The following is a 19,801-nucleotide window of genomic DNA, read 5'->3' on the forward strand; positions in this document are numbered from 1 at the left end:
ATGAAGAGGGAAAACGTGAAAGAGTGCAAGACCTGGCTGGAGAAAAGGATGGAGAGACACCGCGAAACTAAAAGTGGGGATGAAATGACGAGAAAGACGTAGAAATTAAAATGAAAGAAAGGAGGAGATGAATGGAGAGCAGGGGGAAAGTCACGGACTAGTAGCCTAACAAGAAAATAGAAGACAATAGAGTCTAATATTAAGTCTGCAGCATGTCGATGCATCTTTGAGTTTGTATTTTACACCTGAAGGTTTGTGTAACCTGCATCCATCAGAGGGGAATCGTCTCTAACCTCCCCCCCCTCCTCTCCTCTCCACCACCTCCCCCCTCCTCCCCCGCCGGGCGATTACAGCGCTCACTTGTTGGGAGACGCCGGCTGTTGTGTGGTGAACAAGTCGCTCCTCTATCAGCGGCCCCCGTTGTCCGGAGCGCCCGCGCTGATTTTCATTAGCGATAGCGGCTCGCACAAATCAAAAAGCCGAGGCAGCTCGGGGCGCCGCGACACGCTCCTTTAATTTCCTGTTGTGGGAAGACTGAAGGATTGTGGGGCAGCGGTGGGAAACAGGAAACACGATAAAGCGCGCCACGTGGCCGCCTTTTGGAGGTGGAGGGTGTGTGAGTGTGTGTTTATGTGCGCGTGTGACATCAGAGGTCAGAAACCTTCATAAGAAACGCGTGCAGCCATGATGGATCTGTGACCCGACGCCGTATGGTGCAGGACAACCGGGTCTCCATACTGCTCGCCACTGCATGTTACCATGGCAACCATGCTATGCACTATTAGTAGGTGCAGTGTGGTTCTGGGAATTATCATCAGGCATCTCTGAAAGCGCAGATTAATGTATTAATAATGTGAAACTGTATCGATCCTCATAGAGAAAAATCTCCTTTTTTAGCCTCACAGATTTTCATTAAACGCCTCCAGAGGACCATTGTGCTCTTAAAGTCAAACACAGGTCAACAGGCTGGACAGATGTGGGTGAGAATACAAGAAGGTGAATTTTTGTATTATTATATTTGGTCTCATTCAATTTAAAATTATTTTATGGATTCATTTTTTTTAATTTTTGGATTATAGCTCTCAGCAATGAGTTGGTGCCATGGATTTCATACATACACACACACATATATTTGCACAAATACATGCAAAAGACTGCAGATACACACACAAACACAGTCGAGCAGGAGTCGATGAACTCAACTAATGTGCTGAACCTTTAGTACCATGGCCAGTACAATTGTCAGCATGGATGGATTACTGAACGGGCCTACCGGGCACAGGACCAGGGGCCCAAAGTGTCAGGACGGCCCCCCCTGGCCTTCACCTACAAAATGTCAATTAAGGAGACACGAACCGACACGCACTCTTTTATTAAAAACATTCGAACATTACAAAAAACAGAGGCATGTAGCCTTTAAGTAATAAATAAAAGAATTGACCCATTTTGTTCATTTTGGCGTATCAGTGGCATGTTATCAATCGATAGTCAGACGACGGACGCTACATACTGACCGTGAACGCATCTGGTCCGTCAGCTCAGAGTAGCAGGAGCAGGAGCAGAGGATTTATTGTTGAAGCGAAAAGCAAACGCACCTATTTGGCAAAACTTCCCGTTTAATCCTAACGCTACAAGGGAACCATAACGTTAATGAGGTAATCGCCGCGAGGTGGATGGAGCCGTCATATCCGGTGTGCACGGAGCAGCGGCGCCAGATAGACCCTCGCAGCGGAGCCCCGCAGCAAAAGCGCTACCGGAGGCTAGACACACCGCCACCCGACAGTAAAGATCAGAGTCAGCTCTCTGCACATGTTGACCGTCATCTTTTCTTGTAAAATGTCCGGTGTAATCGGTGGGAACATTTTCCTCACTGTCACATCACTACAAATGACCATTACAGGCCTCGTACGGTACCTTCGGTACTGTAGAAACAGAGTACCGTCACTTTTCGACAATGAAAATAATCGCTAGTTGCAGCCCTAACTAATACAGAGAAAAGTAAGCAAGGATCCACCTTGGAATCGAGGCATCTGCAAAGGTGACTTTCACTGTAAAACTCAATTTGATTTCCCAAAACGTGAGGAGAGTGTCGTAGGTGGATTAAGAGATTTGAGCATTTCTGATTTGCAAGTAATGTGAACAACACTACCAGCAAGTGAATACACAGACTGGGAAGGTGACGCTGACAATGTGCTCCAAGAAATGTGACCAGTAAATTGAATGTGGACAGCAGGTGTTGAGATGTCTCACTCTGCACTAAAGTGTTGGACCGATCGATCATCCTGAGGCTTCGCCACCAGCTAGAAACAGACACGGCATGAAGTGAGATTTCAGTTTAGCTAAAGAGCTTCTGTAAAGTGTTTACGTATATATATATATATATATATATATATATGAGAGAAATGCTGAGACATGCTGAGAGAAACGTACACGAAAAACACGTCTAGCCAATTTCTTTTCAATCAATATATAGAAATCTGAGTGTAAAGAAAGACCGAAGCAACACACACACACACACACACACACACACACACACACACACACACACACACACACACACACACACACACACACACACACCTCACCAGGACCATGCAGATGAGGCAGATGTAAGCCATGCAGGAGGTGGTTGTGTCAGCATGTAAAATCCATTACACACACAATATAAATGTACCTGAAAACACACACAAAGCAAACACACACACACAGCCAGATGTGTGTGTCTGTCAGGCTAAATCCAGGCTGTAATGGTCCATGCTAATGAAGCTAGCGTCGGGGCTAGCATGCCAAATCTGCTAGCAGACAGCGCCATTTGACTCCTCTAACTGGATTATGCAAATCAGACGCTCATCACAGCTCTGGGAAACGAGTGACACATAATTTATACCAGCGAAGAAGAGGAGCGAGTGAGGAAGGGGGGGAAGGAGCGCTCACACACACACACACACACACGCAGAGGCAAAGACATGGCGATACACAGAGGAACACACAGCTATCTGTCATATTCAGCCGCACACCTGGATCTGTTAACAAACCCTCACACTTTCAGACAAATATATCAACACAAAGCACATCCTGTAAATGATCCCTGATGGGAGAGAGAGAGAGAGAGAGAGAGAGAGAGAGAGAGAGAGAGAGAGAGAGAGAGAGAGAGAGAGAGAGAGAGAGAGAGAGAGAGAGAGAGGGAATGTGGACAAAGAAAGCGGAAAAGGTGTAGAGGAAAAAGGAAGAGGGGATGAGGAAAAGGAAAGTGCAGGAAGGAGGAAAGGAAAAGAGGATGAGTGACGTCTTTACTTCTGTGCTCCCCTTTTCTCTTTTCCTAAACTCCTCCCGTCTTTTCTCTTCGCCTCTTTATTCTTCTTCCTTTCCTCTCCGTCTTGTCATCCCCCTATTTTCATTATCTCCTTTGCATTAATCCCTCTTCTCACTTCCTCTTTCTATCCATCCTCTCTTCTCCTTAATGAAACCCTGTTTTTCCTTTCTCCTCCTTTCCTTTGACCCCATCTCTCCCATTTCTTTTGCCTCCCTCTTCACCTTTGCCTATCCAGGGTATCGGATCTCCTTTCCTAAATCTTTCCTTTTGTGCCAACACGTTCTCATCCCAACTCGTCACATACTGATGCTTTGTCAGACCCCTCGGCGTCACTTTTTCAGTCGCAGTAAACACGTGCTTTATGTAGTGAATTAAGCAAAAACACTTGGTTAGGTTTAGGCAACAAAACCACTAAGCCCAACAATGTTGGGTTTAAAATGACTAAATTTGGACAGTGAAAATGTGACTTGACGTTGTGAACACGGGACACGAATGAACAGCTGATTGTAACGTAATGCATGTGACACGAACAGAGCCAAGAGCAAACTATAATATTAGACAAATACAACGAAGTTTAACACATAATCCAGGATAAAAGTAACACAGTTGGAGTTGCCAAATGCAGGAAGGACAGCTGGCAAAAGAAGAAAAAAAATCGCCAACTGTGTGAATGCGTAAATTAACAGATTTATAATATCACTGCCCTATGTAGAGCATGATAGATCTGACTATAAGTACTTTGTGTTTTCCGGTAAATTAATAAAGACTAATGCTTTCAGAACATAGTAATAGAAGAACATAAATTACTTCATTAATCCCTGGGAGGCAATTGTGGCTTGTAAGACAATTTAACCTTCTTTCAGCTGCGTCCCCGACTCCGGCGGTGTGAGAAAGACTTGGGCACAAATAAAAAATAAAAATAAAAATATAATTCAAAGCGGTGAGCAGGCTCACTTTCATTTGCCAGTTGTCCTTCCTGCATTTATCAGTTTAAACTGTGTTGTTTTTAGTCTGGATTATGACTGTAACTTCTTCATATTTGTGTAATATTATCATACGATCTGCGCACCATTGTTGATTTGGCTGTGCTATTATACTGCTCCGGAGCTGGTCAGGTGTTCAGCATCAGTTACCATGGCGATCTACCCCGGTAAGAAGTGAACCACCGTCGCAGGACGGAAAAACCCCTGAAAGAGTTAAACCTGAAGTTACCTCGCTAACCCCGAATCCTGCTTCGTAGTACAGGCCTCAGGTGTCTCTCTTTCGCTGATTAAACTACGTCACCACAGTACTTTCTCTGAGCGTTTACTGATGCCGTGGACGGGTTTACATTGTGCTTAATGGAACGCCTGATGCGTCTCATTCTGCTACTGAAGGGCGCCATGTGCGGCAATATCGAACGCTGACGGCCATGAGAAAGCGTATTATTTTCTCATTCCTCCATCCATCCCCTCCTCTCTTCCTGTTGCCTAAAGCCCTCTTTTCATCTGTCTTTCTATCATTTCTTCTTCCTTTCCATCCTCCTCTCCTACCTGATCTTTCTCTTTCCTTTCTCGCCCTTTGTTTCCTCGTTTACTCTTCTCCTTTCCTTTCCTCTTTCCATCTCCCCTCTCCTTCCTGAACCTCCGTCGTCTCCCTCCCTCCCTCGTCTACCTCTTTAACACACTCGTCAAAGTTCTCTGTAATTCGTTACAAAATGAGTCAAAGCGAGTACAAAAGATGACAGGGAGCTGAAGGGAGGGGGGCACCCAAAGGTGGCAGGTGTGGGGGGGGGTTGTCGGTGAAGAAAACGAGGGAGGTAAAGGAGGAGGGGAGGAAGTTATGCTGGGAGGCAGAGTAGTAAATTGTTCCATTTTTGCAGGTAATCTAAATGCTAACTAGAGGCAACTTATCACCAGAATGGATTTCCGACCATCTGTTCAAATAACAGGGGATTTGTCCGGTGGCAAGCGCAAGAATGGGATGATGGCGGGAAGATTAGGCGACGGTGACGGCGACGCCGCGCTCCACGTCTCTACAGTCGCGGCTTCGGAGGAAAAAAAAAAACTAAAAAAGAAAAGAGAGAGGGGAAAAATTTTTATTTTGTGCAAACAAGAACAGATGACGCCCTTACAATTACACCTGTCAGGAGCTCCGCAAAGCAATCGATCTCTGAGGCAGCCGAGCGACGCTCCCTCTCTCTTTCTACTTCATAGCAAAATTATTTTCTCTCTTTCTTCCTTCCTTCCCCCTCCATCTCAAACTCTCTCTCCCTCTCTCTCTCCATTTCTTCCCTTCGTTCTCAAGCTCTTTCCATCGGGCACTCTTCTTAAACAATTTACAGGGGAAAATGTTTTCTTGATACGCGACAAGATGACGTTTCACTTTTCACTCTCTGCTGGAGTGAGGAAGAAAAGGGAGGAGGAGGAGGAGGAGTGGAGGAGGGGAGACAAGAAGGGAACAAAGTGGGCAGGAGAGGAAGAAAGGAAGGAGTAGGGGAGAGAGGAATGAAGACAAGACGAGAGGAAACAAGGAGAGAAGGAAACAAGATGAAAAAGAGGGAGGGAGAGGAAGAAAAGGAGAGAGGACGGATTTGAGGAAGAAAGGAGGTGAGAGACGAGAAGACACAAACGGAAATGAGTGACGAGAGGAGAAGAAAACAAGAGGAGAGGAAACAAGGATAGAAGACAAGACGAGAGGAAACAAAGGGAGAAGAAAAGGAGACTAGATGAACAAGAAGGAGGGAGAGGAAGAGAAGGAGAGACAGATTGGAGGAAGAAAGGGCATGAGAGAGAAGACAAAAGGTCATCAAGAAGAGAGGAAATAAGGATAGAAGAAAAGGAGACATGAAACAGAGGAGGAGAGAGGAGAGGAAGAAAAGGAAGGAGCTAAACCAGAGAAGAAAAGCAGAAGACAGAGTGGAAAGGGAAGAAGGTGAAGATGAAGATGGATGGAGAGAAAAGAGGATGAGAAAAGGGGAGGAAAGAGAGGAAGGAATCAAGGAAGGAATGAGAAGCAAAACAAGAGAACAAACAAAATATGGTAAGAAAGTTGGAGGAGGGAGAAAGGGGATGGGAGGAGAGGAGGACAGAGGAGGGGAAAGAAAAGGAAAGAAGGAAAGAGGACAGGAGGAAGAAAGGTGAGGGAAGAGGAGATGAAAAGGGAGGGAGGAGAGAAGGACAGAGGAGGAGAGAGATAATAAAAGAGTAAATGAGACAAGGTGGAATTTTAGGACAGAAGAGAGGAAAGGAAATGAGAGCAGATGAGCGAAGAGAAAAGGAAAGAAGGAAAGAGTAGAGGAGACAAGATGACATTTTAGGACAGAGGAGAGAAGGAAAGAGGACGGGAGGAAGAAAGGGGAGGAGGGGAGAAGGACAGAGGAGGAGAGAAGAGGAAATAGGAGGATGAAGCGAGAGTAGGTAGAGGAGGTTAGAAGGGAGCAAGAAGGTGAGGAAGAGGAGGCAAAACGAGGAGAGCAAAGAGGGAGCAACAGAGTGAGGTAGTCAACAGTAAAGAGAGAGAGAGAGAAGTAGAGACAAACATTTTCGGGAAAAAGAGAGAGAGAGCGGAAGAGTAATTAATGGACAGAGACAATGAATGGGAGCGAGGGATGAAGAGGAAGAATAGAGGGGTGACAGAGCGTGCAGTTTACTGGCCCAGGAAGTGTTCTCAGGCTGCGGGCCAATCGGCTTGGCTCGCTCCCCCAGTGTCACTAACAGCCCATTGGCCGATGAAAGCCGGCCTTTATTCGCCGTTTCAATCGACGCCTCACACCATCAAAGAAGAGCCGTTTATCTTCCCCTTGCATCGCCCACACACACTACTTCCCCCTCTCTCCATCCCTCTCCCAGACTCTCCATCCATCTCTCCTCCTTCCTTTTTCTCTCTCTACATTTACAATTTGTCTCTCTGTCTCCAAAATGCCTTCACACAATGGACGAGGACAAATAAAACCTCCAGGTTCACAAAATGTGGACACAAACTGAATGTAATTCCTCTGGAGTTTCTCTTCCCTCTCACTGAACTGTGGCTGAGTGTCTTCAGGCTGTTTTCACACCTTAAAAACAAAGCTTCATTCTACTTTACCAAAGTCCTAAAATCCACATTACCAGAGTTAGATCACACTTTATTAATTCACCCTTAAACTGAAAGACAAATACAGCAGGCCAGTAACTTTGTTTTTGCTGCAACTTAACAAAGATCTATTTTCCGTCTTAACCAAAAGACTGGAATGCCTCATAACCAAACCAAACCAAACGCCGTCATGTCTGGGTTCATAACATCACCCTGTATCTAGCAAGCCATACGTTATTACTGCAGTATGAACCCAAAATAAACAGATTGTGCTGTGATTTAATTGCAATAACAGAAGAAAATGATGCCGAAATAACTACATAATAATGCAGAACTGTAAAAAGTCTGAATTCATGCTTTGTCAGGTCTGTTCGCAAGACGACAAGCAAACAACTTTTTTACTGCACAATGAATACTTTTACTTTAAGAACTTTAAATACATATTACTGCACAATAAATACTTTGACTTCAAGTACTTTAACTACATTTTACTGCACATTGAATATTTTTATTTTAAGTGATTTAACTACATTTTACTACATAACAATACATCTACTTTAAGTTACTTAAACTACATTTTACTGCACAATAAATACTTTTACTTTAAGTACTTTAACTACATTTTACTACATAATAATACATTTACTTTAAGTAACTTTGACTACATTTTACTGCACACTCAATACTTTTACTTTAAGCATTTTAACAAGATTTTACATAACAAAGAATCATTTTACGATATTTTAACTACATTTTACTACACAATCAATACTTTTACTTTTAAGTGCTTTAACTGAATTTTACTGCATTAAGAATACTTTTGCTATACTTTAAGTACTTTTTAACTGCACACAATACTTTCACTTTAAGTACTTTAACTACATCTTACTGCATAATAATACATATACTTTAGGTTACTTTAACTACATTTTACTGCACACTCAACACTTTTACTTCAAGTACTTTAACTACATTTTGATGACAGTACTTACATACTTCAGGTTTTGAATGCAGCACTTGTAACGTTGACGTTAACGTTACTTGTAGTGGAGTACTTTCATAATGTACTTTTTACTGAATTAAAGTATCTGAATACTACTGTACATCACACATCCTGGTTTAGATGAAGACCTACCTTCTGAGCTGGTCTTCTTTCTGCTCTTTAAACCGGCTCAGTCTGGTTCTAATCCAGGTTTATCTGAACTACAGCTAGCTGCTGGGCTACTGTCCTCCTGCTAGCTAGCTTCGTTAGCATCGTTAGCATCGTTAGCTTCGTTAGCATCGTTAGCTTCGTTAGCTTCGTTAGCATCGTTAGCTTCGTTAGCATCGTTAGCTTCGCTAGCATCGTCGTCGACGGCTGGTTGCTAAAAATCAGACTTTAAAGATTCTAGAAATAGTGGGTATGTATTCCCTTAGTGTCCTGTCTCTGTTATCCTCTTCTTGTTTAATCTTTCTCTTTGTTATTCCACCGTTTTCATCCATAACGTTCATAGCAGCTAGCTAGCTTAACTTCAGTCGTCTCTAACGGTCAGATACTCGTCATCGAGTGACGCAGTGACCTTGAGGACCGGATGGATCCGGATCCTCAAGGTCACCTGACTCATCGTCATCATCAGGACACACAGACAGCAAACTGATCATGATATTTGTACCAGTGACATATAGATGTAAATTGTTCCTTCTGTGAATCACATCCTGAATACTTGTTAACATTTTCTCAGATTTTGCACTGTACTGTAGAAATATTATATTTGGTTGCTATGGTTACAGTGACAAAGACAGTAATGCATTTTTTCTTATTAATTTAATTTTAATTCTTGCGAAGTTCCACATTCACAAGTGTAAATTTAACCCCCAAAAAAGACTAATTTCTTTGTATTTATGAAAGAAATGGATTTATATCTGTCAACAATTTCTTCCTCACAAAACAAAAAAGCAATGAAAACATACTCTTGTGTGGTCTTTTTTTATTATTTATTTATTTTTATTGTGTTTTTTTTTATTTTATGTTGGTTTTGTTTCATTTCTGTTGTCCTTTTATGTTTGGCACAGCTCTTTGTTTATGTGTTCTTCTGTATGTGAATGTTTTTAATGGTTTCTGCTGTTACTATGTATACTGTAATTTTGATATAATAATACAAAAAAAACTAATCATGATATTTTTATTATTTTGAAAAAAAAATTTTAATATTAAATAATATATATTTAATAATATATTTAATAATGTAGAAATAAAGTCATAATACTATAAGTAGTAATTTTACGTGTTATTTTAGAGGGGAAATAGAGCAGTCTGTGTGAAAATGAGGAACGTGGAGCATCTTGTGAAGTTATACTTTAGTTTAGGTTCCACAAATAATACTTAATCTTTTGACAAATCAGCTCCACATTATCATAAGTATCAAGACCTTGAAAAGATTGTGCAAGAAACTGTGTTTATTCTGAAGAAAGAACCACACGGTTGATTGGGAAACTGACTCTTTTGTGGAGGAGGAAATTACTTTTTTTCTCGTAAAGTTTTGACTTTATTCTCGAAATCTCCGGGTTTTTTTTCCCTCAATGTGGCCCTGAGACTCCGTCGTAAGAAGCAGACGGTTTACTTTTGGTGACATTTTTAACGAGACAAGTAGAATAAAGTGACCTGTGAGGGTTTATGGACAATATTTGTCATTGTTTTGTGTTGTTAATTGATTTACAATAATAAATATATAGCATATTTGCATTAAAGCAGCATATTTGTCCACTCCTATGTTGATAAGAGTATTAAATACTTGACAAATATCTGTTTAAGGTACATTTAGAACAGATAAAAAATGTGGAATTCATTTTTGATAAAGCGCGATTAAATATTTTAATCGATTGACAACCTAAATGTATATCTATAAACACATAGAACACTATGCCTTCTGTTACATTCATATCATTCTTATAATCACTTACATAAATCTAGTTTAATAGCACAATGTCACCACATGTTCTGTACAAATACACACACACATTTCCTTTAGTGGTGTTCATTCAGTCATTTGTGAGAGTGGGGCTCTGGTAATAACTTCACTGAGGAAGAGTCCCTCCACACACACACACACGCACACACACACACACACACACACACACACACACACACACACACACACGCACACACGCACACACGCACACACACGCACACACACACACACACGCACACTCAACTTCTCTGCTCGCAGCCACAAAGCAGCCGTGACAGAAATTGGGCAGCAGGTTAATAACTACTGCCCATCCTCACAGCGCCCAGGGCCACACACACACACACACACACACACACACAAACACTGGAGTCACAGTCACAGACAGCATGTCCAGGTACTGCAGATGATAAAGTGTTAGGTCCTGGTATTGAGTCAGTGTGTGTCAAGGATGTCCAGCTCTGCTCTATTTCCTCTGTATGCTATTAGATTAAGAAACTGCCACACACACACACACACACACACACACACACACACACACACTGTAAGCTGCTTCACACCTGTTTTTCTTGTTGGCTTTCCTTCACCATCTTTCCACCTCTTAACATTCATAATATTTAATTCAAAAAATTCCAAATAATTCAGTGTGACATTAACGTATCATCATGTGAAACTGAAGGGAAATCCGAGTGGTCAGAGGTCAGCTACAGATCAATCAATCAATCAATCACACAGTACTATTAATAGATTAGTAGAAACTAGTCATGTGTTAAAGGGGATCCAAGACCATCCAGGCTTTCGCTTAAAGGTCGACTCCATCTGCGTTTTGTTTCGTTCTTTTCAAATGGAAACGTCCACTCGTCACGAAAGCAGTGACGTAGGTTACCAAAGTGAGCTAATCAAAGCTGATCAATAAGGTTATGAATAATGTGAATGTTAGGACGTGCTGAGTCGGCGTTTGGAAATAACTGAAAGGGTTAGTTTGGATTTTTTTAAAGTGGGGTTGTATGTATACTCCTGCATTCTGTGAGGTTAAAATCACTGTTTTTGTGAATGGAGTCTGGTGGCTTTAAAGAACGGCTTCGAGGTGAAGCGGCTGTGGACGGGAGCAGCAGAAAAAGGTATTTTAGGTACCTAAATAAATCAATATCAGTTTAAGTGTACGCTATATTTAGAATATTTTCACCACTTAACATCGCCATCAGACAGCCCTTTCTGACGGGGAACTTCAAAGCCACCAGACTCCATTCACAAAAACAGTCATTTTAACCTCTCAGAACAGGGGAGTTGCTGGTCTACCGCTGCATCGATCGGTTAGTTAGTTTGTGTTATTGTGTGACTTTGGTGTTTTAAAGGGTTAGTTCAGATTCACCAGCAACTCCCGTGTCCTGAGAGGTGCATTATTGTTTTTGTGAATGGAGTCTGGTGGCTTTGAAGAGAGCGATAATGGCTTCAGTTCGCCATCAGACAGCCCTTTCTGAATATTTTCACCACTTTACTTTACCACACTCATCTAACGCTCTACCGCTGCATCCATCGGTTAGTTAGTTTGTGTTATTGTGTGACTTTCTGATCTGAACTAACGTGGCATCGACAGCAGTACATCGCTTAGTTTCCTGCCGGTACTCCTGTCTGCATCTCCAAACTGGGAGCACACCGACCGCCATCTAAGTTACTGTATTAATACACTGACTATAAGGATGTATATATACTGTACATGTAGCAGCGTCATCATGCAGAAACCTACGTCAGGTATTTATGTTTGTAATGCCGTCTCTTTCATTAGGTGACAGTAAAGCTAAATAACGCAGCTCATTAAGGCCTCAGTAAGAGGCCCAAAATGCTTCTGACCACCATCCAATCAGAACTTCTTTGCAAGTACAAACTCAGACAGGCACACAGGACTGTTTTTGACACGGCTCTACGTGATAAAACATGCTGCAGTATTTGATCTTCAATCTTCCAGCAAACCCCGAGGAGGAAAAATATTTAACTGAAGATTATTTCAAAACTCCAGGGAGCCATCTGGGAGAGAAAATCCTCGTCTGACATGTATCATTCAGTGTCTCTAAATTACCAGAATCCAGCCTGTAGAAATATTATCATCGTGTCCACGGAGGACTTCAAGTTCCCTCCCGTCCTTGAAGAAGCAGCGATATTAGTTTTGATTTGCTGCTATCAATCATTTTGAAAGAAAAAGCTGTCACACTTTTTTTTTTTTAAACTGACAGAAACTCAGTGATCCAAATGCAGATCAGGAAAAAAAAAAAAAGACTGTCAGCGTTATAAAGATTTTATCCCCAGCGCCTTTGTTGAGTTTAGTCACACGAACATCGCCGATATATCAGTGTGTGTGTGTTTTGATGCTCTCATAACCATTACTTGCCACAATGGAGCAGAAAGGCTGCCGGTTTATCTTCTGATCAATGCCGCGAGCTGTCAGACACACACACATTTACTCTCGTTCGCCCCATGCGCACTCTCTCTCTCTGTTAAACACACGCACACATTTCCTCAGACCCCCGCAGTGAAAACTGTCGTCATGTGGATTGTGATTGTGTGTGTTTTCCCCTCAAACCGACTGTCGGGCTGTCAGGCTGAAGCGTAGTGACAGGCTCGGCTGGAGGAAACTCAGCGGCGTCATGGAGACCGGCGAGAGATTAAACTGCATAACAAATGTCCGTTTACACTCCAGAGCCTCCAGTTAATGCTCACTTCATCTCAGCTGATGTTCCGACACTCCAGATCTCGACCGCTGCAACGCTCATTAACATTTGAATTAAGATTTCTGTGCTTCTATTGTCGGGCTGCTCTGACCTTTGACCTCTTCAGTAGTGGTTGGTGGAATATTTCCAGTGAGATGGGTGTGATGGAAGCTATAATATGCAAGTCAAATCTGTATGACAGTCTACAGTACCAATTCTGAAGTCTAAAGAAGTCAAGTCCTGTTAAAGCAACTCTCAAATCAAGTCTCAAGTCCTTGAGGTTTGGTCAGGTCTCAAGTCAACCAAGAAAAGTACAAGTCAAGTCTCAAATCTTGTTGAAGGAAGTCTCTAATCACGTCTCAAGTCTTGTTGAAGGAAGTCTCTAATCACGTCTCAAGTCTTAGCTAGCAAGCAGTCAGAGATAAGTCTCAAGTCAAGACCCAAGTCCTTGAGAGCAAGTCAAGTCTCAGTTGAATCAAGATAAGTCCAAATCACGTCTCAAGTCTTGTCAAATCAAGTCTGGAGTCGAGTCTCAAGTTCTTGAGGGCAAGTCAAGTCTAAAGTCAATCAAGAAAAATCCAAGTCAAGTCTTGTTGAAGCAAGTCTCAAGTCAAATCTTAAGTCCCTAAAAGCAAGTATCAAGTCAGTCACAAAAAGTCAGAGATAAGTCATTAAGTCTTGTCAAAGTCTTAAGTCAAGTCCCGAGTCTTTTTTAAAGCAAGTCAAATCAAGTCTGGAGTTGAGTATCACCTTCTTGTAGGGAAGTCAAGTCACAAATCGTGTTACGGTCTCCAGTCAAGTCTAAAGTCAACCGAGAGAAGTCCAATTCAGATCTCAAGTAATATCTCAATTATTGTTGAATCAAGTCTTAAGTCAAGTATCTGGTACTTGGGGAAAAAAAGTTAAGTCTAAGGTGAATGTTTCAAGTCTTGTCAAATCAAGTCTAGAGTCGAGTCTCAAGTTCTTGAAGGGAAGTCAAGTCTTGTCAAAGGAAGTCTCTTAATTCCTCAAAAGCAAGTATCAAGTCAATCACAAAAAGTCAGAGACAAGTCTCAAGTCATGCCAAAGCAAGTCTTCTATGTTTGAGGGCAAGTCAAATCTTAAGTCAATCAAGAAATAAAACAAGTCTCAAGTGAAGACTCTAGTCCTTGAAGAAAAGTCCAGTCCTAAGAGAACAAAGAAAGGACCAAGTCAAGTCTCAAGTCTTGGTGAAGCAAGTCTCCTAAGTTTTCAAAAGCAAGTATCAAGTCAAAAAGTCAGAGATAAGTCTTCAGTCTTGTCAAAGAAAGTCCCTCAGTTCAATCAAGAAAAGTCCAAATCAAGTCTCAAGTCTTATCAAAGCAAGTCTGAAGTCAAGCCCCAAGTTTTTGAAGGGCAAAACAAGTCTCAGACCAACAGAGAAAAGTCTCAGGTCTCAGATCAAGTCTATAGTCTTGTCAAAACGAGTCAGTCTTGTCAACGCAAGTCTCAATTCAAGTCTCACGACTTTTGAAAACAAGTCTCAAGCCTAGTTCTTAAGAAAAAGCATGTTGATTTGTTCTCGCTAATGGAAGCAAACTATCTATTTAGACATCCAGCAGTTACAGAGCAACATCATCATCCCGTTGGAGTTGTGTTTGTGTCCACCTGATGAATGTAAGTCTGGTTTCATCTCCACCAACTCCCGAGGAGAACCTCTGTCTCTGTAGCTCTATTATTTCCATAAATATGCTCAAATGCAACAGAAATGTGTCGAAGGACTCGGAGGAGAGACTGCGTTGATTCACAGAGTGACTTTCAGCAAAACTAAAACTCAACTGTGCAACTAAGAAAATGTCAAAACAGTTGATGTATAAATGTTTTCCTAAAGTGGTGGGAGCACGTTCGACGTCGGGATGAGAGACGTCGTCCTGAATCTAGGACATCGTCTGCCACCAGAGAGGCTTCAAACGGCTGCACACACACACACATTCATTCTCTCTCTGACAGTTAGCTCCCTACGTCTGTTCAAAACACACAGACACAAATACACAAGTTGACGTCAGTCCACAAATGCTTTTGTGCAATTAATCTATGCTGCTGAGTACACACACACACACACACACACACACACACACACACACACACACGCACACACACACACACACACAGACTGGTATCACGCTGGTTGAGCTGCTGCAGGCTCACCAGGTGGAGAGTTTGCCTTACAGCGGTGGGGAACGCAGCCAACACTCAGCGTCCCTTTAAGATCTTCTGCCTCGATCTGTCGCTCTTTAAAAGGGGGAAGGAGGGAGTTCAAATCCCCACAGTATCCCCGCTTCATTGAAGGATAATAGGAACTTTGGGTTTTGTTCAGCTGAAAGTTACTAAGAGGGAGGAGAGTGGCGTGTTGAGAGAGCAGAGAGGACGTCCTTCAGCTGCGTGACTGCAGACTGAAATCCAGTAATGTTCAAACTACTGGAGGAAATACTTTTCTGCTAATGGATCAATGGAACAACAGATATTTATATAACTAATAACAGGGAATCTTACCACTTGGTTCGTGTACATAGACACAAATTTCCCTTTTTTTTTTTCTTGTGACGCTCAGCATGACTTTCAACAACGTATTTTTCAGGCTTTTTCCTACGAATGTGCAGGAACACGTAACGCATGTGTCAATTTCCTCTCCAGTCTTTTCAAAATAAAACCACTTAGTTAGGTTTAGGAAAAGATTGTGGTTTGGGTTAAAATAACTCCAGAAGGGTTCATATCCCGGATGAGCCCCCTGGCGCCCCGGTAGCTCACCTGGTAGAGCAGGCGCCCAATGTACAAAGGCTGAGTCCTTGCTGCAGTGGCCCGGGGTTCGAATCCTTTCTAACACACTGGGTAGCCCAGTGCGTTAAAGTGTGACGCTCCACTACAGTCGCAGTAAACACGAGGTTAACTTTGTGAATTCATAGAAAAACACTTGCTTAGGTTTAGGCAACAAAACCACTTTGTTAGTTTTAAGAAAGAACAACATGGTTTGGCTTAAAATTACTATGATTTTCAAGTGAAATGTTGTAAACGCTCTACCGGTTTTGTAATGGGGTTTACGTTGGAGTCAGTTGAAAGCCCGGTGTGTCTCATACAGATGCTCAAGGGTACCTTGTGCGTCGGTATCACACGACGAGGGCCGAGACAAAGCGTCGGTAGTTGACGCCCTGGGAATGAGAACAGGCTGCTGAAATATAAATGCTGTTGAAACAACGATTACGTTCACTTTTCAGCCCAATTCAGCCGAGAGTCTTGACTCATTTTTAACTTCACTTACACTCATTTTATTCTGTGCAATATTTCTTAGCATCATAGAAATGTAAAAAGCATACTGTATTAATTTAAACATGTTCTTATTTGTATAATTGTACTGTTAATAGTGATGTAGTGGGTATTATTGTGGGTCAGTATGATGCACCTTCTGATCAAGTAACTCCAGTTACATGACTGATATTCAAATGCAGCTCTGCTGTGGTATCAGTGTCACTTTAATGTGCTGGTATCAAGGCTTGTATGGTAATTTTCCAGATGATTCTCAGCCCCGCTGCTCGCTGCTCCTCGCTGCTGCTACCGCTGCTCGCTGCTGTAACAGCACCAAGGGTCTGAATCTGTTTAATGTCTAAACAAGCAGCAGTCAGCTCGAGGTCAGAGAAGTGAGCCGAGGAGACCGAGGGAAGCTGTAAAACGCTGTAAAAATAAACGCTTCAAACCAGACATAAACAAACTGTCAGCTGTAATAAAGAGAGGAGCGGCGCTGCTGCTTGAAGCTGCAGCTACTCGGAGACAGACGGATGGAAGCAGAGCGAGCAGTTTTATCTCACTGACGATATTCACCTCCAATTCAGTTTGTTCTGGGAGGAAAGTTAGCATTGATTTAAGGAGCATGAACACCTTGACTTTAAATCTCACTGAAGGTTTTAGATATTAAATAAAACCGCCTACTGACAATGTGACGTACATCAGGATGGAACAGTCAGAGATCATTCACATTCACTATGATTTCTGGAATCTGTGACACTATATGGATCACGTGAGTGTTTATTTCCACTAGAACAGCATGTAGTCATCACTAAAGACTCACGGGCGAATTTACAAAGACTGGATTGCAGCCACTGATAGCGCCATGAATTGTGCATCACTTGTAACCGCTATCTGCCTCGTCTCAAGGTCCGATTCACAAAAGATATTACAGCGCAAACACGCCCATAAACTTTCGCAGCTGAGTGCCACTTATTTTGCGTCGGATTGTAAGTACAAATGTTGCCTTTGTCGAATGAAATGTTCAGACGGTGAGCGTCAGGTCCTGTCCGACGCGGTGCAGAGGCATTGAAATTTTTAACCAAAAATGGCCAATGATGTAGCTGTAGCTTCAATAAATATATAAGGTTATTATTGCCATGATTATATCTGAAGTATTCTCAAGTATACCTCTTATGTGTTGTCTTAAGAAATGGACAAAAAAAACAGACAGAAAAGTCACTTTTTAATTAAACTTAACAAAGTAGAAAAACTCGCCAAGATTAATTAAAAGATGACTTTTTTATGACTGATTCTATTCACGTAGAAATAAGATAAACTTGTGATTATGTCTGGTAAAAACTAGAATTACCGCCTTGCAGTTGTGTGCCTTCTATGCTAGCCAGTCAAATTTGGCATATGAATTCTTTAGTTATGGTCAAAGGTCAACATAAAGGCCAAGGTCCAGGCTCAGGAAGACATTTTGGGATTTTGGGAGAGCTGTTTGGAACTAAAACATCTTTAAATCAATAAAATGATCTTTAGGCTAAATACTGACACAAACGTTGAACAGAGGAACCCAGAGAGAGAGTTTTCCTCTGGCTCCAGAGAACGTGTTCTATTATTTGGATTGACAGACATCCTGACATCTTAAAACACTTCCAGAGTTGAGGGTTCAGCTCCCTCTATAAACAACAGTCACAATAAACTCGGTGTATTCACGGCCCTGCAGCTTCTGCAACAGAACTAGAACTTTACAAAACAAGAAATAAGGATGAAATAAGTTTTTATGAAATGTTGACTCACAGCTCGACAGACGGAGACAATCGACAATCACAAAGTCAATTTTCTAGACCACTTTTCAAAGTTATAAAACTGCCTCCCAGACAGGAAAAAGAACTGTAATACAAATGCCAATACAATAAAACAACACAAAGAACCAGACATGAATTACAAACGAAGAGGAATGAAATAAAAAATGAAAGCAATTTACTTAAATTAAAAAAAAGTGTTTTTCTGTTTTTCCCTCCAAACAACAAGGTGTCGTTTTAATGAGGCGACAAAACACACATTTAATTGAAGAGGTTTAATCTAATAAATACTCGCTGCAGGAAAGTAATATGATGCCTAAACACACAACACATGCACACTTCACTTACAGATATTTAAAAGACTCGCACACATTCACAGCCTGTCTGAATCCAGTTTGGACAAAATGCTGCTAATGGAACGAAGAGGAGCATCTCTCCTCCTCCTCCTCCTCCTCCTCCTCCTCCAACCAAAAACAAATTAATTTCTTCTCCGCTCGCTGATTAAAAATGTACCTACCACATGTGGCTGTGAGCCGTGTGCAACAGGAGCCCAATATGCAAATCTCACCCTTTTTAAAGACTTATCTACATATCAAATATTCTCCAGGCTTCACAAACTCTGAGATATTGTACGCTGACCAAAGGCTTGGGCGTGTGTGTGTGTGTGTGTGTGTGTGTGTGTGTGTGTGTGTGTGTGTGTGTGTGTGTGCGTGTGTGTGTGTGCGTGTGCGTGCATAGCTTCAGTCGGAGTGTGTGTGAGTGTGTGTGTGTGTGTGTGTGTGTGTGTGTGTGTGTGTGTGTGTGTGTGTGATTCTCAGTCAGATGGCAGCTGTAGACAGCGGTGTGTCTGAGCTCTCATGTTTATCAAAGAGAAGCAGTTATATCTGAGAGCGCTGGATGGCCTTGTGCTGCCAAAGCTAATCACAGCGATGTGTGGATGTTTGTGTGTGTGTGTGAGTGTGTGTGTGTGTGCGTGTGTGCATGTGTGTGTGTGTATGAGGAGAAACTAACGTGTTATTGCACCAAGAGGTGAGGTGGCACAAGTAGAATTAGCAGCAGCGAGCTAGAAGCGTGTGCATGTCTACGTGTATCATACCGAATGATTATGTTATATTATGTTTTCTGTTTCTGAAGTCTCACACGGAGCTGAGAGAGGAGCTGCTGGGGGAATACAAACGAGTCAGTTCACCATTTGTTTGTTTGTTTGTGTGTGTTGACTGAACAACTACGGCAACACGTTGCCAGCAAATCCAACACGTTCTCGCTCCTAACTCCGCTAATACCTCTGTTTGGTCAGCGCACGGAAGCGCCCTTTAGCATGCCGTGAGTCGTAAGTATTGTCAGTCCGTCAGTCTCATGAGTCACGTGAGTCGTTAGTATCCTCAGCCCTGTGAGTCCTGTGAGTCCCATGAGTTCCGTGAGTCCCGTGAGTTGTTAGTATCGTCAGCCCCGAGTCGCGTCAGTTACATCAGTCACGTGAGTCACGTGAGTCATGTGAGTCGTTAGTCACATGAGTCGTTAGTATCATCAGCCTCGTGAGTCATGTGTGTCTTTAGTCACGTGAGTTGTTAGTATCATCAGTCCTGTGAGTCTTTAGTCACGTGAGTCGTTAGTATCATCAGCCTCGTGAGTCACGTGAGTCGTTAGTATCATCAGCCCTGTGAGTCTTTAGTCACGTGAGTCGTTAGTATCATCAGCCTCGTGAGTCACGTGAGTCGTCGATATCGTCGGCCCTGTGAG

At 42.3% G+C, this 19,801-nt stretch overlaps 2 protein-coding genes across 8 annotated transcripts in view; both read right to left on the minus strand.

Annotated features, from left to right (window-relative positions):
- The window catches only part of npas3 (neuronal PAS domain protein 3), a 324,742-nt gene that overhangs the window by 251,343 nt on the left and 53,598 nt on the right, over positions 1-19,801 (minus strand). The window contains exon 1 of one of the 7 annotated variants that reach the window (XM_074661230.1): positions 8,502-9,430. The exons of 4 other annotated variants lie outside the window; for them this stretch is intronic. The gene's annotated coding sequence lies outside the window, so the exon portion shown is untranslated. 2 more of the 7 variants (XM_074661227.1, XM_074661229.1) reach the window with 2 other exon arrangements.
- The window catches only part of akap6 (A kinase (PRKA) anchor protein 6), a 420,277-nt gene that overhangs the window by 118,629 nt on the left and 281,847 nt on the right, over positions 1-19,801 (minus strand). The window lies entirely within an intron of this gene.

The sequence above is a fragment of the Sebastes fasciatus genome, chromosome 15 (genome assembly GCF_043250625.1).
Source record: "Sebastes fasciatus isolate fSebFas1 chromosome 15, fSebFas1.pri, whole genome shotgun sequence".
NCBI classification, from domain to species: domain Eukaryota; kingdom Metazoa; phylum Chordata; class Actinopteri; order Perciformes; family Sebastidae; genus Sebastes; species Sebastes fasciatus.